The sequence below is a fragment of the Macrotis lagotis genome, chromosome X (genome assembly GCF_037893015.1).
Source record: "Macrotis lagotis isolate mMagLag1 chromosome X, bilby.v1.9.chrom.fasta, whole genome shotgun sequence".
Taxonomy (NCBI): domain Eukaryota; kingdom Metazoa; phylum Chordata; class Mammalia; order Peramelemorphia; family Peramelidae; genus Macrotis; species Macrotis lagotis.
This window is the reverse complement of record NC_133666.1, coordinates 508,851,297-508,878,831: the sequence shown is the minus strand read 5'-3', so window position 1 is coordinate 508,878,831 and position 27,535 is coordinate 508,851,297. Positions and strand designations below refer to the sequence as shown.

The following is a 27,535-nucleotide window of genomic DNA, read 5'->3' as shown; positions in this document are numbered from 1 at the left end:
TTATTTTTTTTAAAAAGAAAAAATCTAAAGCAAGAAATAATAGATTCAAATGGAGAATAAGATGTATTTTTTTCAACCAGTGCCTACACATAGTAAGCACTCTTTAATGCTAGCTATTATTATTCGTTCCTCAGAGTCATAAAGCTAATAAGTATTTGAGCCAAGATTTGAACTCAGGGCTTCCAGACTCCAGGTTCATTGGTTCCTCTCTACCATACCGCTCACAACCTTTGATAGCTTTCTATTATTGAAGGGCTAAAATAGAGATCAGTTAGCCGGACTTTTATGGTCACCCAAAACTTGTCTCTGAGCTATCCTTACAATCACATTTAACACGTCATAGATACTATACTATAGATAACTTGAACTACTTATTGTTCCCCAATATCCTCTATTTTTCTGGCTTAGAGAATTTTGCAGACTGACATAATTATACTCCAAATTCTATTTCTGTTAAAATTCTATATCTCTTGAGTTTCACTCCATTCCTGCTTCAAGCATTTCTTGATCACTTCAGCTGAAATGAACTTTTTTTTCAAAGTTTCTTAGTGTGTTTTATATGCATTTTAACTCTACCTGCATCTTCACCCTACCTTTTGTTATGCTTATTTTTGAACATGTCGTATACTCCTTTTATTAGACATGATAAGAGTAGTATGATTTTAAGGAAAATGATAGAATTGGAATCATAGGAGATATATCTTATCTCTGACATTGATTCCATTGTGGAAAAAATTATTTAATTTCTGAGCCTAAATAAAGCCTAATCCATAAAATTGGGATAATGTCACTTTTCTACCTACTTTATAAGAATCTGTCAAAGGTAATTTTTGAATGATCATGAAGAAATTAGGAATATTGCCATTTTGCACTGAATAAAGACTCTATCTCACTGAAAAAGTTGGAGTGAAAAATGTATAAATTGGTGATACTGACCAGTTCTCAGTAAAAGTCTAGAATCTATTAGTAAAATTATGGTTTAGGACCTTTTAGAAAGGGAAGGAGTGATGAATTAGAGCCATCATGGCCCCACCAGGATCAAATCATACCAGACAAATGTAATTTCTCTCTCTGAAAGACTTACTAGACTGATAGATCAGGGGAATGCTGGAGGCATGATTTCCCTAGATTTTGGTAAAAACATTTTTCAGTATCTTTTAATGCTATCCAGGTAGTGAAGATGAAGAAATATGGGGTAGGTAATAGAGTTAAATAGATTCAGAACTGGTTGAATGAACAGATCAAAAGAGTAATTATTAAGTAATCTTCATAAATTTGGAGAGAGGTCTTAAATGGAGTGTCCTACAGATCTGACCTTGCCCCTTAGCTAGTCAGCATTTTTCAAATGACTTGAATAAAAGGATAGATAGCATACTTACAAACCTTTAGAATTAAATAGTTCTTAAACCATCTACAAAATAGTAGTACAATTATTGTTTACCATAATGTTCAGAAAGCAGAAGAGATGAAAATGAGACAGTGTGGCATAAGATCCAATGAAACCACCAAATCCTAAGAACATTCGTGATAAAAATTGAGATGATAAAAACATATTTCCATGAAATATAACATCTGATAGTGCTCTACTCTCTATCTATTGATTTAGAAAAAAATTAAAACATCATTCGATTTAGTAAAACAGGATGCACTCATAGCAATTGCCTATGGATTTATAGGGAAAAAATAATTTCCAGTAATCTCAGTGGACAAGACATCATGGAGGGGTTGGCATCTGTACTGTTTGAGAGTGTGCCCATTAATGAGATCTTGGCTTCTCTAAAGTAGTTAAATATATAAATATGCCATTATTATTTATTAATAACAGAGATAATATAATATTACTAATAAGGGAGGAGATGTAGAGGGAGAGGAAAATAAGAGAACCTTGGAGAATGTTTATATTACAACTTGGTATAAGTACAGATGCCAAGTAAGCTGACCATATATGACATAAAAGAGGAAGAGGAAGATGCTGCTTTGAGCATTTTTGAGTGGTTTAAGTAACCATAATATTGACCATGAATTGTTAAAAAATAAAGCTTTTGAAAGCATTAGACCTTTCTCACCACATAGTTCAGGAGAACAGCTGTGGATGATATATGAAGAAGGAAAGTGATTCAAGTATAGAAGAATTTTTGCAATTCAGCCCTTTACTATTCGATGCTTGCTTAGGATTAAATTTTTTAGGAAAAGTAATGTCTAAGGCACTGGGTTATGCGCTTGTTGTTCTAATCCTTCTTATTTGGCCTGCTACTTTCTGAGAACATATTGGACACATGTTCTGATGCTGTTTGAAGGTCCAGGGGGAGACAAGAATTGATTGAAAGCTCTCAGTTCTATGGAAGTGGGTGGCCAAAGAGCTCGAACTGAACAGCTGCTGTAAAACCAATGAACTTTTGTCATTTATAAATTATTTTGTAAGCCATCTGGAAGAAGAATAGTGCCATGATTTTGAGGGAAAAGTTCTTAACCAAGGTTTATGTACATCCAATGCGGATGAAGTTTCACATATTTTAAAAACACCAAGTTTTAAAGTTTATCAATGCTTTGTTAAAATATAGATTTAAAGGAATGAAAAGCAATTATTTTAAAAATGGTTTAGAAAAGATTTTCCTTTAAGTCATTCCTTACTCTTTCCTTTCAACAAATACATTTTTCCTTCTTTAAGATGTCGTGGAAAATATATTAATCTCAGAATCCTAATTCCTTATTGATGACCGAATGTGAAAATCCTTTTACCCATTGTACCTAGGGCTGTTGTCTGGATTTAATATTGTCAATGTCTTGCTTGTCTGGGTTTCCTGCCTATTCCAAAAGGTGGGGTCTCAACACTGCTATATCAGACCAGATCTTCTGAGCTAAAACACATCTCAGATCATTGCCTGTCTAAGTCCACTCATCAAAGACTCTCTGACAACACTTTGCACATACCTGGACCAAACTCCATCCTTGGGGGAACCCCAAGGAATGACAATCTAGATCTGAAGCCATAATATTTGATTCTGGCAGGATGCATGAAATATAAAAAGAAAGCATGATATTTGAACTGATATTTGAAGTACTGATATCTTATGAGGTCTATTGTCTTCATCATACAATCACTCTAGGATGTCTCAGTGAATTTTGTATACTGGTGAATTGTGGATATCTGGTTACATGAAAGTGATTACCATCAATAGGTAAGACTGTTCTGCTGGTGTATAGGGTTCCTGGGATCAAGTAAATGTTTTCCCTTATGATGTTAAATAACTTAAAAGAGTGAATGCCTTTACAAAAGCTGACTTATTTGCACTAATTATAATCTGCCTTAGGCATGGCATGCCCTTTTTCTTGACTAAAATTCAAAAATAAACAAGGACTTTGGATTTAAGTTGTTTTTATTTAGTATTTAACAGTGATTCTCTTACAGTTTTTTTTTCAAATATATAATGAATGAGTGGCAAGAATGGCAAGTGTTTCATACTGTGTATTCATAATAGTTAAAATTCTTTTACTTAAAAACCTTAGATATTTATTCATATAAATTGTAAAATTTATTTTTAAATATCCCATCTCTTTCATTTCTCTTATATAAAATTGTAAGTCATTTCACCATTATAGACTTTTTAATACTGCAATTCATTCTGGCAAAAATAAAAATAAAAAATAACAAAGACTCAAAAGTCTCTCTCTGTGTGCCTATGTGTTTAAAAGTACATGAGATGCAGGCATTGGCAAAGCTTTTTCTTTATCCAACTGTTCTTTTAAAATTGACACAGTCATTTGTCCCTAAATATTTCATTTTATTTTATTTTACTTTATTTTATATATTATTGTACAGGGTTTGCTTTGAAGCATGAGAATTGTGACCTAAGGAACATTTTACATTGGTTTATAAAGCACCTGCTTGAACAGAGTTACAGTGGTCATATCAAGAGAACTATGGTAGCTCCATCAAGGGAAATACTTTAATAACTGGTGCTGAGTTGAATGCTTTTGAGATGGAAACTATTTTGAAGCAGATTAAGGGTATTTGCCAGTGAAAAAGAAATGACTTTTATCAATAACTGGTAAGAAAGGTAGACTTTGTTGTATTTATTTACAAATCAATTAATGGACCTCTCTGGTAACACTCCATCGGTCAAAGAATGGCAACCCCCATTGATAAGGATATCCCACAAAAAAATTCAATTATCTTTTATCATTTTTGACAGGAATGTGCTGTATAGGTGATTTACCCTGAATGCAATAGGAGAAAGTCCATGAGTTGGAGGGTAACTTGATTTTATAAAATCACAGTTTTCATAAAAGGATTTCATAATTGATAATGGCAAAAGGGTTTTCTTTTTTTGTCCCCAGTGGGCAGGATAAAAGTAGCCATCCTATATGTCAGAGTTGCTGCTTAAAACCAATTTAGTATTTCCCTTTTTAGCATCTCTTCCTTCTTCCTTTCATTGCCAGTTGCTATAGGAAGGCTACAGATTGTTTGGAGTCTTTTTTTAAAGGACTTAATGGTGGAATTTAAACCATTTTAGCAGGGAGTCATATAACTAAATGTCAGGTAATGTTTGAAAAATGTAATCTTGTAGATTGGTGTTTGAGAGTGTAAATCCTGGCAATACAAGAATCTTTGTAAGGAAACTCCACAAAGGACAAAATATGTTTCACTAATGTGGACCTATTAAAGTCATGTATAGTCAGTCAAAGCAACAGGTCTATGCAGATAACAATAATAATAATAATAATAATAATAATAATAATAATAATAAAAATAATAGCCTATTGACTCCATGGTATTACTTAGAGGGCCACAATGACAACACTTGGAACCACAGATTCCAGGGCTTTCTTTTTAAAGGTGAATGCAAGCATATGAGTAGTTTCTGTGACTATGGTTAATATTATAACATGCTTTCATATTACTTATGGCAGTAGATTCAAAAGGAAGTTTAAAAATCTCAAATATAAAAAACACTCTGTCTTATCTATGTGACAAGACATTCAGGACATTTTTCTGTTCCCTTGTTTCTCTATTGGTGAAATCAATTATAACTACTCCTTTTCTTTCACCAAGGCTCTTTTATAGCTTTAGAATGAATATAATTTCATATTAGTTAGACATGCCTTATTAACTCATGCCACCTCCTTCAGGAAATTTCCTTGATAATATCTGCAGTTGTTGGTGTTCTCCTACTTAGATGTTATTTTTACTTACTTTTTTGTATTTTGTATTTAATTACCTGCTTACATGTGGTTCTCCAGAATATAATCTAATCTTTTTGAGGGCAGGGATTATTTTCTATCTGCCTTCATGTCCCTAAAATATGCCATGGTGCCTTGTACAATAAGCACATGCTTATTGAATTATATCAAATTCCCTTGTTCTACTTCATACCCAAATTTCATTTATCCAAATTTTGTTTCCCTTTTGGTAACTTTGGGAAAATGTGTCAAAATAAATGATCTTTTAAATGAAATAATGAGCATGTAAGTGTACATTCTATTTGTAGTCATTTAAAAAAATTTAGCCTATATAAGATGAATTGTTTTGGAATCACAGAGCAAAAAATCATCCCTTGAAAAAGAAAATATGTTTATATATTTGGATAACAAAAGGTATGCATGTTAAAAGCATTGCATCACCACCAAGGGCAGGGAGGAAGAAAGGGATGTTGGGAAAAAAATGTGTAACATAAATCTGAAAATGGCTGAATATTGAAAAACTACCATAGAATGAAATTGGAAAAATAAAATAAAATATGTAAAAAAACAAAATCTAGTAACTTGGCACCAAAATCCTTAAATAGTGGTCATTTTGTGACCATTAAATATAATTAGAGTTCATTGGTCAATGCTTTGAACACCAATGAGTACTTGTAATCCCTTAAAATAGATGCTGTCCATAGTTGCAAGAGAATTCCATGGAATGCTTCTGAGAAAGATGGAATTATTTATTTATTTATGGTTTCATTTATTTATTTGTTTGTTTATTAGCATGATGATGGCATGTCAAAGAAGGTCATTAGAGCATCTTTGGTCTCAGCTTTCATGACAAGCCTTTGATGTTGTGCCAGATACATAGGTCAAGCCTTGCCCTTGAAACCAATTTGGTAAGTTTATTTCAGTCATCTGAGACAACCTTACATTCTAGAAATGAAAGTGCCAGTATCACAAAAGTAATTTATGTGCAATAAATGTGCTTATAAAAAGTTGTGACATGATTCAGTTTTGCTACATTAAGGCCAACATGTGATATATTTTGATGTGGGTATGAGGATGTGCCAAATATTACCATGCTTTCTCAAAGAGTGGTAATGTCATTTTATGGCATTCCAGTATTAACATCTCAACACGATGAGAGCCGCAAGGCATAAACATTTTAAAAAGTGACAGCTCTATCTGTAGCAAGACTCTAGTACTATATTGTAATTCCTTGAAAGTTGATCTGGAAAAAATGATTCTAGTCTACTTGATCTTCAGAAAGGGTAGTCTTGTCTCTGATGTGAACATGGGTATCCATTTTTCCTTGAAGTACCTCAATTTCCTTACCTCTAAAATTAAGAGTTTGAAAAGACCTCTGAGGTCCTTTTTTAGTTTTATCAGAGTCTTTGATTCTTGGATTTCTTTTTAAGGGGCAACAAGAACTGTTGTATACTGATCTGACATAAAAATATTTTAGTGTCAGATAACTCTTTTCACTGTTTCTTTAGGGACTGGACAAAAGCAACAGATACTACTGTTTTCTTTCATAACATTCAGTCCCAGGGTCACTTCTTTCTCTAGGATCTTGAGCCTTTCCATTTTCTATAGTAAAGCATTGATTAGTAATGTTGTGAAAATGACTCATTTATTGTAAAGGGAGTTAGATTAGGATGTCTATGAAAAGCACAGAGAATGTGGATTCAGATCCTGCTCTGTAACCTTGGACAAGGCATTTAATCTCTCCAGATCTGTTTTCTTATCAGTCAAATGAAAGAGTTCAATTAGGTTTGCATAATTGGATCTGGAAGGGTCTTGAGAGACCACTAGTCCATCCATCCTTTGTTCAACCCCACAAACATTGTAGAATGTACAGCCTAGAGAGGAAAAAGGACTTGGCCAATTTGCAGTTAATAAATGGGAGACCAGGAATTCTAATCTAAATGCTCAGATATCAGATCCAGAGTTTTTTCTCATAGTACCTACTTACCTCCTAATATATCTCTCCTTAGAGGTTCCTTAATGTCCTTTTAACTTCAGGACTGTGATCCTATGACTAAATGGTCTTTCTTTAACCCTAATTTTGCTTTACCATTTCTATTTGCATTTAATTCACCATTTACTTTGAATATAAATGTTCAGAAATTGACATAATTGCCATATTATAAATATGAACTGCTAGCATATAGAAATAACATAAACAGCCTGAAATACTCAATTTAATTAATAAAGCTTTCAAAAAACCATTGCTCTCTAGCAGTTTTTCAATGCAAACAATTCAAATAAACATGAATATTTAACTATTAATAATGATTCGATAGAATTCCTCAGAATTTAGACATATAAAGAGACAATGTGCCAAAACTCATTGAACTTGAAAACCAAAATTCAACTTCAACTAGCTAGATCTATCAGTTAAATTCTAAGGGACTTGTTTTTTTTTTTCCAAAGCAAAATAAGGAACACAAATCCTTTCTCACAGCATTGTGAGGAAAGTAAAATGCTAACAAGGTATTAAATAAGTGAGAACTGTTAGAGTCACTTAGAATCAGTTTAAATGTATATGTTCCTCTAATTTGTTTATTATGTGAACTCATATCTAAGTCATATATTTATCTTGGACTAATCTTAGTGTGGTGTTGAGATGTTTGTATAAACCTAATTTCTGTTCAGACTGTTTTCTAGTTTCCTAGTTACTTTGCTAAATCCTTATTTTAGTAGTAGGTCTTTGGGTCTATTGAACAGTAGTTGACTATATTTGTTTGCTTTTATATCTTGTATAACTAATGTGTTTCACTTATTGGACTAGCTGTGTTTTAACTAGTACCAAGTAGTTTGGACAATTCCTGATTTGTTAAATGATTTAGATCTGGTATTGTAAAGGCTTCTTTTCGTTTACTATTTTTTATTTCCCTTGAGAGTCTTCTTTTTTTTCTTTAGATTTTATTATCATTCTTTCTGGCTCTTTAAAATAATACTTTATTAGTTGGATTGGTTTGGCATTAAATAAATTAATTAATTTAGGTAGTACTATAATTTTTGCTATATCATAGCCTGGCAATGAACAATGAATATTTCTCTAATTATTTAGGCCTATTTATTTTTTTACAAAAAGTATTTTCACATAATTGAGGAAAACAAAATATTAAATTAAAATGTTTTGTGATGGTATTTATATTATTTCTTTGCACATATACTTTAAGGGAATATATTTTTCTTTTCAGTTTTGGTCCATTTTATTATCTTATCCCTTTAGCAGTGTGATATAGTCATTGAGCTAGCTTTGAGTCAGAAAGTTTTGATCCTGTCCATGATATATGTTGGCTGTATGAACAAGGACAAATCACTTAGCTTATCTATGCCTCTTAGGCTAAAAAGACTTAGAAAAGTTCCCTGTTTGATTTGGTAGAGGAAGCTTCCACATTGATTATTACCCTCAGACAGTGATGAAATACATGTCCAGACCAAAGGAAATAAAAAAGCAAATTTGACTTTTTGAAATACAGAGAGAACTTCATTGATTAAAATGAAGACTTTCCATTTCCACAAATGAAGAAGGAAGATCACATTTTCCTAGAGAACACTCACTTCCATGAATATTATCTCAAACTGACTTTCATTTGCAAGGATACAGTCTGCCACTTTCATTTTGCATCATCATCACCCTCGAAAAGGCAATCCTTTTCCAAGGACAAGAGCAAAAAGAAGCAGAGAAAAACAATGAGGCCTGAAAGGAATAAAATGAATCACATAATCTTAGTGAAAATTTATGGAAAAAATTAGTGTCAACAAATTGAAGGTGGTCTAACAAAAAGTTAAGAAGAATAGTATTTCTTAGAAGACCTGTAAGATGTAAGAAAAGAGAAAACATGAAAGTGAAAGATATGGAAAAGGGTGAAAGAAACAAAATGAAAAAGAGGACAAAATAATCAACAGGAAATATAATCAATGACTTTGATCTGAGTTTCAAATCTCTGTTTGATCTTCAATTGGAAAGCTCTTATTCTATTTCATTGTGAAAGAAATTGTTCTGAGTTTTCAGTTGAGACATGTTTCATTGTAAAAGAAATGAAGAAATGGGGGAATATCTTTTTCATATTTATATTATTCAACATTGTTTTTACAGTCCACATTGCACACAGTGCCAAGGTCTGTTCAAGTAATAATGTACTGACAAATGTAAATGAGGACTCTTGTACTTCCATCTGGGCAGCTTTACTCCCATCATGACTTTGTCTTTTATCTTTATACACATAATTTTCAGCATCACTGAATTTCAGTATTGAAAATGAATTCAGAGACCATCTAGTTTGCCCCATTTACAAGAGGAGTAACATTTGCTTGAGATTTTACCCTGAGTTGGGAAGAAATCCGCCATATTCAGATATAGCCCATTACTTCTGGATAGCTCTAATTGTGAGGAAATGAGAAAGAGATTATGGAAGTAACATACTTTGTATCATATAGCTATTTAACTTAAAATCTAAAACTAGAATATAGTTCTTTTAATTCTATACTACTAAACTATAATCTCTATGAGGGCAAGGGCCATATCCTGTCTAAATTTTATATCTTCCTTAATACATAACACAATATTTTGTACCTATTGAATACTTAATAAACATTTATTCCAATACATTCTTAGAAGCATTTATTAAAAAGAATTGAATGAGTCATAATAAAATCAACCCACATATAATTATTTTCATAGTTTTATGAGGAAGTAATATTCTTTCTATAGTATTATACATAAAGGTTATAATTTTTAAAGCCTGTTTAGTAGGTATTCTAGAGACCCAGGAAAGAGTATGGTTTATTTAAAAACAAGACCTAGTTTACTGAGACATAACTATCTAACTGCAGGTGGTAAGTAAAACTGAATGGCTGCAGGTATTTATTACAAATGAATTCTTGCAAACAAGTGCTTTCTGTTCCCCTTGCAATAAGTGCAGGTATCAGCATATAACAGCATCATGGGAAGCATGTAATTGTGTGCATTTTAAATTTAATTCTTGCAACCATTGGATTCTGGATGCCTCTGGTCCAGGCCTCAGGGTAAGATCTAACATCACCGAATTTAAACCACAGAATACTGATTTTAACTTTGAATTGTCAGATTAATTTTATAGTGCTTCACTCATGTATTTATATTTTTTGGTTGCTTGTATTTATCTGTGAAGAAAATAGGGCTATCTGAGACTCTGAACAATTTTCACATCTGAATTGCTCCTTTGCTGTCACACTGGTAACCATGTGTAATGTCTTCCATCAAGCTATATTACCCATTCTCTTTGAAGTCTGGAGTCCCATGGCAGCACTTTCAAACATCAGGGAGCTTTCTTGGTATGTTTTTGACATATTCGAGATGGTGTTTGCTACCATACTTATTTCATCCTGTAAAGACTTCCACTGCCATTGTGGATGTCCTGAATGATAAGCCATTCTGAAGTACAAAGAAAGTGGTTGAATCCAAAACCTGCATGGGAAAGATGCTCTTAGACATCTAAGCAAGAATGTTAAATGGTTTGATTCTCATAAATTTAATCACTCACCATTTTTGTTGTTTTGTGTTTCATACAGAAAAGCAAAAAGTCAAAAGATCCATAGTATAGTCTTCTGAGGGCTTTTTTGAAATTTCTGCAAGGGCCCCTCAAACTACTTGTGATTCTTAAGCTTTCTGTAATTTAGAATGGGAAAGATTAAATATTATTCCAGAAAGTTTTGAATTACCTAAGTTTTATCTACAGTATTTTTTCTACAGTAAGCCAGAAGTGTCAAAATCAAATAGAGGTCTTAGCCCACAAAACTATGAATAAAGATGCCTAATGACTGCATGCTGATTTAGGGAACCACATATTAACCCTAAGTTCTATTGTAATTTTATGTATTTTCTAAAAAATATTTTGTTTGTTTATTTTTCCAACTACATGCAGTGGTAATTTTCATCAATCATTTTTGCATGGTTTAGAGTTTACATTTTTCTCCCTGTTGCTGTTAATATGTTCATTGATTTCCTGGTTCAGCTCATCTGATTCAACTTCAAGCCTTTCCAGACTTTTCTTAAATCCCAACCCTCATGATATCTTATAGAAAAATAGTGTTCCATCACATTAATATACCACAATTTGTTCAGTCATTACCCAATTGATGGACATCCTCTTAATTTCTAATTCTTTGCTACTATGAACAGAGCTGCTATGAATATTTTTGTCCATGTGGGATTTTTACCCCTTTTTTGTGATCTCTTTGTGATATGACCTAGTAGTGGCATTGTGGGCAGTGTTATTAACCTTTGGGTAATTGCTCTCCAGAAAGTTTGAATCAGTTCACAATTCCACTGGCCTTGGGGATTTTTTTAAGGAGTTCATTGATGCCTTGTTCAAGTTCTTTTTCTGAGATAGAGTTATTTAAGTATTTAATTTCCTCTTCTTTTAATCTGGGGAGTTTATATTTTTATAAATAGTCATCCATTTCCGCATAGTTTGACAAGTTTAATGGCATACAGATGGGCAAAATAGTTCAAAATTATTATTTTAATTTCCCCTTCATTGGTGGTGAGTTCATCTTTTTAATTTTTGATACTTGTAATTTGTTTTTCTTCTTTATTTTTTTAAACCAAATTAACCAAATGTTTGTCTATTTTATTGGTTTTTAAAAAAATAATTTAAGGCAATGGGGTTAAGTGATTTGCTCAAGGTCACAAGGCTAGGTAATTACTAAGTGTCTGAGTCTGGATTTGAACTCAGGTCCTCCTGATTCCAGGGCAAGCTTTCCATCTACTGTGCCACCTAGCTGCCCCCTTATTGGGATTTTTAAAAAAACAACTCAGTTTTATTTTTTTGTTCAATAGTTTTTTTTAACTTTGGATTTTTATTAATTTCTTTAAATTTCAGAATTTCTAATTTGCTATTTAATTTGGGATTTTTGATTTCTTCTTTCCCCTAGCTTTTTTTTTAGGTTTTTGCAAGGCAAACAGGGTTAAGTGGCTTGCCCAAGGCCACACAGCTGGGTAATTATTAAGTATCTGAGACCGGATTTGAACCCAGGTACTCCTGACTCCAGGGCCAGTGCTTTATCCACTACGCCACCTAGCCGTTCCTTTTCCCTAGCTTTTTTAGTTGCATGCCAAATTCATTGATCTCTTTTTCTATTTTATTTATATAAGCATTTAGAAATATATTATTTCCCCTAATAACTGCTTTGGCCATATCCCACAAGTTTTGGTACATTGTCTCCTTATTGTCATTGACTTGGATGAAATTGTTAATTATTTCTATGACTTTTTTGTTTTATCTTCTCAGTCTTTAAAATTCCATTTTAATTTTAGATCAATCTCTCCATAACTTTTTATTGCACATAATTGTTATTGCATCTTGATCTGAAAAGGATGCATTCAAATCTTTTCCCTTACTGCATTGGATTAATTAACCCTAATTTTTGTGTAGGTGCCATGTACTATTGAGAAGAAGGTATGTTCTTTTCTATTCCCATTCAGTTTTTTCCTGAGGTCTATCGTATCTAACTTTCCTAACTTTTTATTCACCCTGTTAATTTCCTTCTTGTTAATTTATGATTAAATTTATCTACTTCTGAGAGAGGGAGGTTGAGGTTCCCCACCAGTAAAGTTTTGCTGTCTATGTCTTTCTGTAACTCATTTAGCTTCTCCTCTAAGAATTTGCATACTTGGTGCATATATGCTTAGTATTGAAATTACTTCATTGTCTATGGTACTAGGTTGTATTTTCCTTCCTTATCTCTTTTAATGAGATCTATTTTTTGCAATTGCTTCATCTGAAATAAGATTTCTAGCTTTGCTTTTTTCACTTCAGTTGAAGCATAATATATTCTATTCCTTTATACTGTGTGTGCATCTCTATGCTTCAAATGTGTTTCTTGTAACCAGCATGTTGTAGGATTCTGGTTTTTTAATCCACTCTGCTATCCACTTCTGTTTTATGGAAGAGTTAATCTCATTCACATTCACAATTATAATTTCTAAGCATTATCCTCCATGCTCTTTCCCCTTCTTTTATATTTTTTCCCTCCTTTCACCCTATCTCTTCTCACTAATGCTTTGCTTCTAAATACCACTTCCCCCCATCTGTTCCCCTATCAGTCACCATCCCTTTTTCTTTCTTCCTTCTTTCCTTCCCTTCTATTTGTCTTTCCTTCCCTTTCCCCATTCCCCTTCTTGAAAGATAAAATAAGATAAATTTCTAGACCCAACTGAGGGTATATGTTATTTCATCGTTGAGCCAATTTGATGAAAGATTCAAGCAGTTCTTACATCTTCCCTTCTTTCTCTCTCTTTCAGTAGGTCCTTTACATCTCTTAACATGATGTAATTTCCCTCATTCTGCTTCCTACTTCCTCCCATCTCATCATAATCCCACCTCTAATAATGTCTTAATCTTTTTAATTATTCCATCAAAATCAACTTATGTCCATGTCAGCCTCTAATAGAATAACAATTCTCAAGATTTATGAGAATCTTCCTCCCAAGTAGGGATGCCAGTTTAATCATATTGAGTAATAGGCTTTTTCTTTTCTCAATACCTTTTCATGTATCTCTTGAGTCTCCTCTCTGAAAATCAAATTTTCTCTTCAGCTCTGGTCTTTTTATCAGGAAACTTTGAAGGTCACCTGTTTTATTAAATATCCATCTTCTCCCCTGAAAAAGGATGCTTAATTTTGCTGGAAAGTTGATTCTTGGTTGTAATCCAAGTTCACTTGCCCTCTGGAATATCATTCAAGGCCCTTCGATCCTTTAATGTTGATTTCCTGTGTAATCTTGATGAGTCATCAGTATTTGAATTGCTTCTTTCTGGTTGCTTGCAGGATTTTCTCCTTGATCTGATAATTCTGGAGTTTGGCTACAATATTCCTTGATGTTTTTATTTTGGGATCCCTTTCAGGAGGTGATCAGTGAATTCTTTTAAAGACTATTTTGCCCTCTGTTCAAGGATATCAGGGTAGTTCTCCTTGATGGTTTCCAGAAGAATACTATCCAAGTTCTTTTTTTTTGATCATGGCTTTCAGATAGCCCAGGGATTCTTAAATTATCTCTTCTGGATCTATTTTCCAGGACATTTTTTTTATCAATGAAGTATTTTACATTTTCTTCAATTTTTTCTTTTTTTGAATTTTTAGCAGATTCTTGGTCCCTCATGTAGTCATTAGATTTCACTAGTATCAGCCTATTTTTCAAGGAGGTATTTTCTTCACTTAGCTTTTATATCTTTTCCATTTTATCAGTTCTATCTTTAAAGGAAATGTTATCTTTTTCCAATTGCCCAATTGTACTTTTAAAGCATTTATTTTCTTCTGTCACTTTTGTTGCAAGATGTTAATTTTTTCTTGCATTCCTCTTCCAAAATTTTCCATTTGATTTTTAAAATTCTTTCTGAGTTCCTCTAAGAAATCTTTCTGGATTGGGTATCAATTCATATTCTCCTTCAAAGATTCACATGTAGCATCTCTACTGCCCACCTTTTCTGAGTTAGTGTTCTGCCTATCCTTATGTCCAGAGTAACTTTCATGTTTAATTTCTTTATTATTCTGTAAAAGGTAACAAAATATACAGAACAAAACTTTCCCTTTTTAAAACTAATGTTACAACCCACATTTATTATCACTTACATTTATTTATATATAAATACTACATTCTATAGCTGATCATTAATTAAGCCAGAGTAGAGCACATCAGGTGTATAGAAACTCAAGGTAAACCTAACTTTCATGCAAAATAAGGTATCAATGTGTTCCTATTATTATTCCTTCTGAGTGATCACTGCAGGAATGCTTTTTTAACTATATTGAGTTATCTAAAGGAGAAAAATAGACCATTTTGAGGAAGGAGGGAGGAGGATGGGAAGTTCCTTTTGTTGTTTTGTTTTAAGACCAATATTTCAAAATGAGCACTTTAGAAACATGAATAGATCTTACGAAAAATGAAAAGTGAATCAGGCACTTCTTAGGTTAATTTTTTTGAATGATGAGAGAGAGAGAGAGAGAGAGAGAGAGAGGGAGAGAGGGAGGGAGGGAGGGAGGGAGGGAGGGAGAGAGAGAGAGAGAGAGAGAGAGAGAGAGAGAGAGAGAGAGAGAAAAGAGAATCAAGATATGGCACTGTGAATGGCCACAATGTGGTTTTCTTTAATTACATACTCATGATGCATCACATCCATTGCACGAAGGGTTATGTACCCCTCTATCACTTTATAGGCGATTGTTCTTACCTAAATCAATCCTGTTGCTGGCCTATTTGGCACTAGGATACAAAAAGGGAATCCCCTAGGCATCCCTCCAACCCCACCACCTCCCAGCCCCCCCAGAATATCCCTGCATCAGAGAAGTTGGAATATAGTAGGGAGTTTCTAGATTTATAGAATACTAAAACATATACATGGTTTCCTTGTTATACAGGCCCCCCCCTTAGAAAAGTCGATGTGTTCAGATCTGCCTTTTCCCGTAGTCCTGCCCTATTAGCTGCTTAGTACAATTTTACATTGCTTCAAACTCATCAATTCTCTGCTTTGTATTTCCCTGTCGAATCTGCCTCAGAGTCTTGTACTTGTTGCGTCCTTGTCTCATTTTCTCGTTGTGGATGATATCGTTGTGGGTCCTCTTATTCTCATCCCTGGCTTGGGACAGCTCGTTTGTCAACGTCTGCAGCTGTCTCTGCAACACGCTCGTTCTTCTCGGCCTCAGTGATATGCTTCTCTTCGTTTCGGTCATCCATGATGCCCTCACTGGAGAACTCAGCACTGTAGCCACTGTATTCGGTTCCTTCATCCTGCAAGTTTTCATGAACGTGGTAATTCACAGGCTCATACACCAGAGGTGGTGGCGGTGGAGGGGCGGTCATCACCAGGTGAACCTCTTCCTTGGTCTTGACAAGATCGTCTTGGGCTTCCCTGGCCCGGAGCTGCCATTCTTCAACCTCATCCTCTTTACGCCTCCTTGCTTCTTCAAGGAGAGCAATCTTGGCTGTGTATTCAGCAAGTTCAGCAGCCAGCTGCTCTTGGCTCTTTATCTGATCCACAGCTTGTTTCTCCAGTTCTTTGGCCCGGAGAGCAGCCACACGGTCAGCCTGAAGGCGCTCAGCCTCTTCCTGGGCTCGTTTCCTCTCTTCTTCCAGCTGAATGGCTTTCTGGATCTGATCAGAGAGCTCCTTTTCTGCTTTCTTGGTCTTCTGTTCATAGTCCTGAAGCCTCTGCATCAGCTCCTCCTTCTCTCGCAACATCTGCTCCTTTTCTCGTTCTACAATCTCTCTCTTCTCTTCTTTTCAGTTTCCAATTGCTGCCTCTCCAGTTGCTTCTGGTGTTTCTCCTCCCGAGCTTGGGGTTTCATCTGCTGAACCTCAATGGTGTCTGGTTTCCGATGGCACATGTACAGTTCATGGTTCCCCATGCAAAGCTGAAGGATCCTCTTATTAATCCGCAGAGGAGGTGCATAAAATACAAAATCAGGTGCCTTCTTGTCAATGGGTTTAATGACAAACTTTTTGTCATTGAAAGAGATGTTTCTGATTTCACTCCAAGGGAATCCAATCTTTGGGGTTAATTTATCATCTTTTTCATAAATATTCAGCCCAAGGGCATCCACTCCAAGCCAAAGGTCTGTTCCTTTTTTGTTTTTTATCTCAAAATAATTAATGCCATACATCTCCAAGTCCTGAGCAATCTTCAAATATTCCAGCATAGCATGATCCTTCAGCATCCCACGGTGCTCAGCATGCCACACCTGGATCCGATCCTCCCACTGCTCTCTGGAGAGTTTGTGTTGGTCCATTACTCTTTGAGGGATCAAACGTTCAGAGCTGAGGTATCCAGTCTTGTGTGTCTCTTTATTATAATCGCCAAACTTAGCTTGTACAGCACAGGACCCAAGGAGCACTGCGATCTCAGGAGGGCAGTAGATTTCATCACTGAGGATCCCATCTTTCACTTGTAGGAAGAAAAGCTTCTGGGTAATGTCCTGGATCAGTTCCTCAGGAACATCCTCTGGGTAGAATTTGGCCCGGAACTTGAATTGGAGGGGACTCTCCTTCTTGACTTCTTGAGCAGAAACCTTTTTATCAAGTTTCATCCAGGTTGGAAATCCTTTATTATCCACGTATTGGAGGCCAAAGTACCACACTTCTCGAAGGCCAATGGTTTTAACCACCTGGTCAAAGAGTTGCTTTCCAGTTGTGTTAGGCTGGATTGCAAACTCCAGCTCTGCGTCCATAGTAGTAACACGGTCATTGATTGGTTTCGGCATTTTCGGTTCCTGATGTGTTCCTTAATATTCCTCCAAACAAAGCTTTCATGCAAAGAGCTCTCTTCTTTCCGAGGAGTGCGCGCTCTGGCCGGGGCCCTCAGCGCCGCGGTCAGTGCCAGGGACAGAGCTCCTCCCAGAGTAACTTTCAATAGCCCCTGCTTTTCTCTAACCTTTTGTATTCATTCTTGGATTTGTTACTCAAGCCAATCCCACGGTTCTAATGTTGGGGAAGGGGTAGGCTTGCTGCAGACTTTGGGTGTTGAGAACCCTAGAAACTTGCTTACTGATGAGGGACCATTGATGTTAGGAACATTAGAGACTCTCTTTCTGGACCTTCAGTGCTGGGTATGTCAGCCACCCGCTCCTTGGGACACTGATAAAGATGAGAGCACCCAGGGCTGTCTCTGGGATGTTTGTACCAGAACACCCAGGCTTCCTTATTGGGAAGGCCAGGGTTTTGCACTGGTCAGGCTGTACAGACCAGCTACACCAACTAAAGGGGGTCCTGGGCACCTGAGCTGGACATTTTGAATCCTTCTGCAGTGCAGCCTGAATTGTAAGCTTCCACCCCCATAGCTGAAGATCTCAGTTTAGTCCCCACCTTGCCCTACCACTGGTGCACTGGATCTCTGCTCTCTGCCCTAGGTGCATACACACACACACACACACACACACACACACAGACCCTCATGACAGACCTTTCTGAAAGATGTTCCACTTTGTTCTTATGTAGGTTCTATCCAGAATCCGTAAGAGGCTTGATTGATGTCATTCCTGAGGGAGACTCAGGAAAACTTAACAAAGTTCCTTGCTTCTCTCCATTGTTTTGGCCAGAAGTTTCCTATTTTTATGCATTTTGATATTTCTCAATTACATTTTAATCTGATTTTCTTTACATTTTTTATCATAGCCTGTGCTTGACAGGTCCAGTCTAAGCTAAACCTAGTATTGTAATATTTTAAAATAAGTAAAATTTGAGTCGCCTAATCAATCAAAACAAAACATCCTGAACCTCTGCTATGTCACAGGTAATTCCTCCATATTTAAGATATTGAAAAAATAGGTGTTATTTCTGGCAAAATAAGACACATACAAATGGTGAAAAGTCAAGTCTCAATGTAAGGAAACATTTCTTTTTTTCTAAACAGTATTTTTCTTCTAATTTTAATTTTTTTCTTAAAATTTTAATATTTATATAAAAATGCTGAATTCCAAATTTTTCCTTTCTCCTTTATCAAATCCCTAATATAATAAGTAATTTAAAAAATTGCATATTATATATGTAATTGTATAAAATGTTTTATGAGAAGAATAAAAAAGCACATACAAGATAAAATGAAATTAGTATGCTTCAATCTGTGTTCAAAATCCATGAATTCTATTTCTATATGCAAATAACATTTTTTTCTCATGAGATCTTTGAAATTTTCTTGGATCATTGTATTGCTGGGAATAACTGTTATTTATGGTTGATCATTGTACAAAGTTGCTATTACTATCTACAATGTTCTGCTTTTGCTCACTTTTCTTTGCATCAGTTTATGATAAATCTTTCCAGGTTTTTAAAGAAGTACTTATTAAATGACATAGAAGATCATGAGCCCAAAAGCCTTGACTTCAAGTTCTGCTTATGGCACATAGTGGCTATATTTAATCTCTTGGAGTGTCATTGACCACTCTTTCAAATAAATATAATCACATTCAAAGAAGTTGTCAGAAGGAAATTTTCTCATCTGACAGTTACCTGTGTCAGAGAAATGAGAGTTCTAGTTCCTATACCTTTTTAAATAAGTATTAAGAATGTTATTTATTTATTTATTATATTTTTGTGCTTCATTTGTGGTTTCAATGGTATAGGAAATTTCCAGTGAAGAAAATTCTTCAACGAATTCACATCATCCAGGATGTTAGTATCATAGATTCAGAGTTTGAAAGAACTATAAAATGTCATCTAGTCCAGCCTCTGAGATCCAAAGAAGGCAAATGATATGACCAAGGTCACACAGGTAGTCATTGGCAGAGCCAGGATATTAAGTTGCTTAATCTTTCTAAGCTTCAGTTTCCTCATCTGTAAATTGGGTTTAATAATATCTGAAGTACCCATCTGACAGTATTATTGTTAGGATAATTTGAGTTAAAAAAAAAAGAAGTTTGAAAACCTTAGAGTGTCATATAAATGTTAATTATTAGTATGGTAAAATAGAATGTAAATCTTTAGTTTTTGTTTTATCTTGTTTTCCAGACAAGGTTGTTTGAAGAAAAAACTATACACACATTCACATACCCACCCCAGCTCTAAAATTTCAAGGAGTACCAAATCATTTCTGAGTTGTCATTTTCTCTTGGATAATGTTTGATATCCTTATCAACACGATCAGCAATTTTCTTTTGTTATATTGTTACTTACCCACCCAAACTTGAAATGACCAAAAAACAGTCATTTGCAAATCACATAAACCAATGTTTGCTTGTTACTAGTAAGATACTAGTAAGGATTGATCAGCTAAGCTGATAGAGACAAACCTCTGTAAACTCTTGCCCTAATATTAGCCATGAAGTATAGTAAAAGGCAGGTATAGGCTATACTAGAAATAATTGTTGTTCTGGTAATTAGTATGTTCCCATGTAACTATGAAAGAGACAGCTACCCATGGTGCCTACCTCGGTAGATGAAATGTCATTTGTGAAATACAAAAAGAACACAACTTTGTCTAAACTGTTATATCTGAAGGGACAAATAATGTTTTATCAACCTAGAAAAAGTGGTTAGAAGCAGATAATGAAATGCTTTAAGTGCCAGGAAGAGGAATAAATATCTTATCCAAAAGGTAATAGGGAGCTACTGAACTTTATTAAGCAGGTTAAACTCTTAGACCAACTTTTTCTTACATTTCTTCCTTGGTTTATCTTTTTGCCTTATGTAATAGATAATTTACTCAACCATCAGGCAAATGCTAGCCAGTGAGTGTTGTCTTACTTTGGTTTGATTTTGTTTTGTAGGAGTTATGTAAACATGCAATCAAACTTTGTTCAACAATCTGATGAGTATAAACGTAATGGGGGCCATAAAACAGGGAAATATATGCTCACCTAAGTAATTCATCAGTGTCATGGAAGAGATCCTATAGAAGTCCAAACTGAGGAGGTATTCTCAAACCATGACAAGTTTCTCCAAACACTTAAGTTCACAGAGAACATTGTGCTGTTTGCAGGAAACTACAGAACACTACATAGTCTTCCCAATGAAATTCACAGACACTTGAAAGACATCAGTGCAACCATCCTCTGCTGATAAATCAAGGGAATTAAAATTACGTATTGCCCATATTAGAGATAGGGCATACATAAGGACAGTGAAATGGTCTCTAAATTGATTATGAAGAAAACAAACAAAAAAGGACCAGAAAATGCCTAACAAAATGTTGCTGCAAAATTGCATAATTAATCCCCAGAAAAACATGCCTTCAGAAGGAATTGTCAACGAGAATGATTGCTGTTGATTTCTCAATAGTGTAGTATGGCATCATGAAGTTTTAAGAACAGATGGGGATGATTTAAAAGAAAATAGTTGATAATTTGATGTGAAGAAAATTTTTTTGTCATGAGCAAGACACTAAAAAACTGGAGTATGAAATACTGGAGAAAAATGTTTTTTTATTGTTTACTGACAGTTTTTTTGTCCTTTTGTGTTTTTGTTTTTGATTATACTTTGTTTTGTGGTTAAGTGCAACTAATCCTGATTTACCGTGATCTTGAATGATCCTTGAAACACTTGATGTGCCCCTAGCAACACCTGCCAAAGTATCTCTAACAATCACTGAAGAACAACTTTTGGGGTGGCTAGGTGGCGTAGTGGATAGAGCACCAACCCTGGAGTCAGGAGTACCTGAGTTCAAATCCGGCCTCAGACACTTAACTTTACCCCATTGCCTTGCAAAAAAAAAACCAACTTAAAAAAAAACCAAAACCAACTTTCACATATTTCCACGAAGTATTAAAACACACACACACACACACACACACACACACACACACACACACACACAGAATTAAAAACCCAACAAAATGACTAGTAAAACAAATGTATTATAGAATGAGATTCTTCATGAAACTGAAAGAACAACTAAATGTGGGGAAACTAGCTCAATTCAGATTCATTTGGTCAAGGTCAGATACTCTGAGTCAGTCTAGTTTGAATATATGCATACACATGACTATTACTATTGGAAAATGAAACCATATCACAAATATTTCTTGCAAAATTTATCAATCAATTCAGATCCTGATGTGTGTTATCTATTAACTTCGTAGATAGTCTCTTTCCTTAAAGAGTTCAGTGCCTAGCTCACAGCCTCTTTCCTCTACACCTCCAATTATCATATTGGAAGACTTTAACAGACATATTGATATTTCCATTTCTCATATTCATGAACTCTGAAATTATTCACAATTTTCTATCATTTAAATCCTTTCCTCTGCCTTATGACTCCTAATCATATTATTTCTCCTTAGACTCCAATGCCCAGCCCCTCAATTCTTTCTCAAGTTGCACCCCCACATTACTGAAACTGTCTTCTCTCCCCTATCTCGATGCCTTGGTGAAACAATTCAACTATATGCTATCCTTTATCCTCAAACATATTCATAGGCTTCTGAAAGGAGATGGAGAAAGTTATATAATCATACTGACTGGATTCAGTAAAAGATTTTGTTACATGATCTCACCTGTTCCCTCACAACAGTCAAATAATATTTTATATTTTCCTAATCAATATACAATACCATTCATCCCCGTATTTATTCCAAATTTTTTAATCTTGGCAGCCCTCTCAGTTGAATACATCACCTCCTATTTCACTGATAAAATTGAGACCCTCTGAAAATAGCTTTCTCATTATCTCCTCCTTATCTCATATCACTTAAAAGTCTTCTTCAATCATCCACTTCATACGCATTATATATATATATATATATGTATATGTATATGTTATATATGAACAAGTGACCCTTCTTCTTGCCAAGTCAAATCCCTCACATGTACCTCAACCCTGGGAAATGGGTGCTATTATTATCTATTTTACATGTAAGGAAATTGAGAAACAGAGATGTTTTGTGATCTGTCCAAGGTTATGCAAACTGGTGAAACAGATCTTGAACTCAGAACTCCCTGAATCCTTCTATCACTTTCTAATGCACAAGTGATCCCATTCCATCCTCTCTCCTCCAGGAGACTGCTCACTCTGTTCTCTCCAAACTTCAACTTATCTGTATCCATTGGATCTGTATCCATTGGTTCCTTCCCTGGTGCTTACAAACACATGCATGTCTCTAGAAGGAAGAATTCAAATTTAGACCTCCTGAAATTTATCAACAGACCACTTGGAGGTCCATGAATCCCAAGTTGAAAGGCATTGCTTTAAGTTTTTCACTGTAGGTTCTCAGATAAAAGATAATCTCCTACATTGGATATATAAAGGCTTTCACAATCTGGCTCTAACCTTTCTTTGCAGATGTTTCATGTTACTTTCTCTCATGAATGCTGTTGTTTTAGCCAAACTGGCCAGCATAAAGTTAGCTGCCAGTGTACAATATTCCATCTCCTACTTACTTGCCTTTACATAATCTGTCCCCCACATCTAAAATGCCTTCTCATTCCCTCACCTCTGCCTCTTGGAATAGCTAACTCCCTTCTAGACTCAGGTCAAGTTTGAAATTTTCATGATTCACCCATTAGTCTTCTTCATCCCCTGAAATTTCTTTGTATATGCAACTGCATTTTGATTTACTAACCCTTGCATCCATTGTATCCACCCAGAAGAGTTTAAACTCTTTGATGGTGGAAACTTAATTTTTTTTCTTTGAATTCTCTCACCATCAATCTTGCAATCAATAAATATTTATTCCTACACCAGGTGTTCACAAGGACTATTTGTGCCCAAGCTGTGGTGGAGTATTCTGAGCTCATATTGGTCTGATCAATCACAGTCAGACATACTGTAACTTGCCTCTAACATAGTGGTGTCGTTTTAGTCTTCTTCATTAAGGAAGGAAAAGAACCAACAAAACAACCAACCATTTATTGCAAGTGCCTACTCTGGATCAGACATTTTCCTAAGTGATAGGGATACAAAGAAAGACAAAACAGTTCTTACATTCAAGGAGCTCACAGTCTAATGAGAGAAGATAATAAAATAAACTGAAAAAAAAAGAGGGAGGAGGATAGTATTTTGTATGTGTACATACACACATATATACATATATATACATATCTAGTGTACATATCTATCTCACTATCTCAATCTAGATTTGTCTCTATATGTCTATTGAGAGAGAGAGAGAACAAGAGTGAGGGCACTAGGGTGACTAGGTGGTGCAGTGGATAGAGCACTGGCCCTGGAGTCAGGAGGACCTGAGTTCAAATCCAGCCTCAGACATTTAATAATTACCTAGTTTGTGTGGCCTTGTGTTAGCCACTTAACCCCAATTACCTTGCAAAAAACCTAAAAAAAAGAGTGAGTGCACTTGTTAGGCAAATAAATAGAGTGACTAGATAGCTGGGTAGGCTTAGAGTTAGGAAGACCTGAGTTGCAATATAGCCTTAAGTATTTATTACTCTTATGACTCCAGAGCAAGTCACTTAATCTCTGTTCACCTTTGTTTCCTCACCTTTAAAAATGGAATAATAATGGTATCTACAACCCAGGGAGTTATGAAAATCAAATATGATAATAATTGTTAAGTTCTTAAGACAGCACCTGGCCTATAACAAGCTTTATATAAATGTTTGCTATAGTTATTATTATTATAAAAGTATATGTTACTTCAGTTGGTTATCTTCAATTTGAAATAGGGAAGAACACAGGCAAATATATCTATTTCTTTAAATTCAGAAGGAAATAACACAAGCATTTTTACATATGTGGTTATTTAACTCTGAAGCACATTATAGCTTTAGTTTCTTTCACGAAACCTCCTCACTAGAGATCTTGAGACAAAGGTTAGGTGAGCATTTGTTAGGTATCTTGTAGAAGTGATTCTTGTCCAGGCAAATAATTACTGAAGTCCTGTCTAAATCTCATATTCCATGATCTTGACTTTTAAACTTTAGCTTTTGCTCCCTAGGTAACCTACACTTACTTTATTGAGTTTTATTCTCTTTATTTCTGATCCTTTTTCAATTTACTCAGATAATTGATAACTTTGAATTTTGATTGGATCATCCAAAATATTGCCCTTATCGAAAATGCAACGGTACTTGATGTATTCAGGAAATTTAATGAGTGTTTCTTTTGTTCCATCACCCGGGTCATGATGAAAATGTTACCCAATGCTGGGCCCTGCTCCAACCCCTGCAGTTCACCACTTGTTACACCTTCCTAAATCTGACAGTGATCTATTGATAACCATGCTCTGTGTATGACCTTCCAATCTGTTCTGCATACTAGCTGATGCCATAGGAATGAGATAATAGCAGAGAAAAATAGATAATGGTAAGACTGTCTTCTGATATTTCTTATCTTGGTAACATTTCTGTTAGTTTTAGTCCTAAGTGCCAACAATGCAAGGAATTTATTTAGAATGAGTTTCATCTATGATTTCTTCCCTAGCATATCAAAAATTGAAATCTTTTATTTCTGTTTATCATTTATTTTATTGTTGTTTATTTTTTGGAGGTAGAAAAGTCTATGAGATGAAAGAGGCATAGATTCATAAATTGAAATATTTTAGAGATTAGAAAGGACCTTAGAGCTTATATCTTATCTTCTCACCATTCATTTCACAATTGAAAAAGTTAAGGGCCAGAAAAGTGAAGTGACCTTCTTAAGGTCATGTTGCTCAAGGACTAAAATTAAGAACTTCTGAGTCTCATTCCTCTTCTGTTTTTTTTTTTATCACATCATGATGCTTTCCATCATCCTAACTACACAATTTCACAATTTTACAATTTTCAGGACCCAGAATTGTTACTGAATTGGCCATAAATTTCATTAGTATTCCTGTCTATTAGCAGCTAATAGTTCTTATAATTTTCAAAATATATTTTTATTATTTGGCCTTCACAATAACCCCATGGAATAGGTAGAAATAAGTATTATTATTGTCTCTTTTTATAGGAACTAAGGGAGGTTTCAAAATGGTGAAAGGACTTCCCCCAAGGAAATGAGAAAGTCAGGATACATATTCTTGTCTTGTGATCCCAAATCCAAAATCTTTGTCATTCCACTTGTGTAATTTGTTGTTAAGGGACTGTATAGTAGAAGATGTTTGGGTCTTTGAACTTAACACAGCTTGGTGACCTGAAAGTTTTATTATTTGTGCCTCACATTTCTTTAAGTTCATGTTAATTAGGATAATTTATTTGCCTCTTTTAGGCACAAGTCCTTTTTAGTCTAGGATTTGTAAGGCTAAGAAAACATGGCTGTGTACTGTTGATATTCAAATGTCTTCTTGTAGGTATAGGGATTTCACCCCTCAAGTAAAAATGCCAGTTTTGGATATTGGCTGTGAGATTTTATCTCTTTGAAATATGACATTTAAAAAAAAGTTCCTCTTCCCCTTTTTGTTTCTTCAATTGGTACTGTTTCATCAGATAACATAGGAATTTTAATTCTCTGTTGTATGCCTTTTTGTTATACGACAGGAAAGGAAATTTTATGCATAATCTTGAATATTAACCTGGGAGCAAGAATGGCTGTGATGCTGTGGATACCTCTCTTCTTTGCTGTCATTTATGGTTCTAAGCAATGTGTCCTTTCAGTCCTTTGAAGAGAGTGCTGGTATTTCAATACAAGTGCAGTCTTATATTTATGGGAACCCCAAAGTAGTTTTTGACGATTTTACTTTTTAAAATCTAATCTTATAACACCTTTCTGAGTTAGGTAGTGGGTAGTTGTTATCTCCAATTTGCAGGTACAGTAAAAGAGGTGCACCTTGCTATAGGCCATATAGCAATTTAAGGGATAAATTGAGAATAAACATCCATTTTTTAATCCCCATTCCTGTATTCTAGGTGCAGCACTACTTACATTTTTTAAAGCTATACTAATCTTGATTTTAGTGGGGCAGATTAATTTTATTTGGGGATTAATTTTAAAGTAAGTTGTCCTTAGCAACTTATTAACAATTTACTCAATATCCACTTTTGATTCCTACATTAATTCCCATATGTGATGTTGCTATATAGGTACACACAAATGTATCATATTTGACATATAAACTTAATAACTATCAACAAAACAAATAACCAAATAAATGTACAAAACCCTTACCTTTTAACAAGTATAAAATCAAATGAATTATTAACAACCAAACAACTCCCCACTTGACCCTTCTGAAGAACCTCTGGTTTTCTTTTTTCCCTTTTATATTTCTTTCTTATCCTTTTTTCCCTTTCTTTTTCTTTTTTCCTTGTGTTCAGTTATCATCTTCAGGTAAATGCTTCCAAGGTCTCTATATCCAACTGATTCCATCTAGGCTCCGATCCTGCATCATCTGCCTATTAGACATTTCCAACTTGCTGTAGGTAACTCAAATGCAAGTTGTTCAAAACAACTCTTTATCTTCTAACCCTTCCAATCCAGATCCATACTCCTCTGAATACCTCCATTTTTATTAACAGTATCATCACCTTTTCAGTCCTCCAGGTTCCTCCCTCTGCCTCTACTCATAAAGTCAGGTTTTTTTTTTAAGTTTTTGCAAGGCAACGGGGTTAAATGGCTTGCCCAAGGCCACACAGCTAGGTAAGTGTATGAGGCTGGATTTGAACTCAGGTACTCCTGACTCCAGGACCAGTGCTCTATCCACTAAGCCACCTAGCTACCCTATATAGTCAGTTTTTTAAGTCTTAACAATTCTAACTCTTTGGTACCTTGAATCTGATCCCTTCTATCAATTACTGCAGGTATTACCCAAGTTTAAGTCACCATGACCTCTTGCCTTTATTATTGTAATTGCCTTCTAAATGATCTCCCTGATTCAAGTTTCACCCCATTCCAATCCCTAGTCTAAAGAGCTGCCAAAGTGATATTTCTTTTTTTAGAAAGATTTTATTTATTTTGAGTTTTACAATCCCCCCCATTCTTTCTTCCCTCCCCCC

At 34.9% G+C, this 27,535-nt stretch overlaps 1 long non-coding RNA gene and 1 pseudogene across 13 annotated transcripts in view; one reads left to right on the top strand and one right to left on the bottom strand.

The window, feature by feature from the left end:
• Window positions 1–27,535, top strand: part of LOC141502231 (uncharacterized) — a 481,284-nt gene that overhangs the window by 359,961 nt on the left and 93,788 nt on the right. The window contains exon 8 of one of the 13 annotated variants that reach the window (XR_012472459.1): window positions 5,974–6,089. The exons of the other annotated variants lie outside the window; for them this stretch is intronic. This is a non-coding gene — a long non-coding RNA (uncharacterized LOC141502231). The remainder of the gene's footprint in view (window positions 1–5,973; window positions 6,090–27,535) is intronic. 13 annotated transcript variants of the gene reach the window in all.
• On the bottom strand, window positions 15,664–17,570 carry LOC141502230 (ezrin pseudogene; annotated as a pseudogene).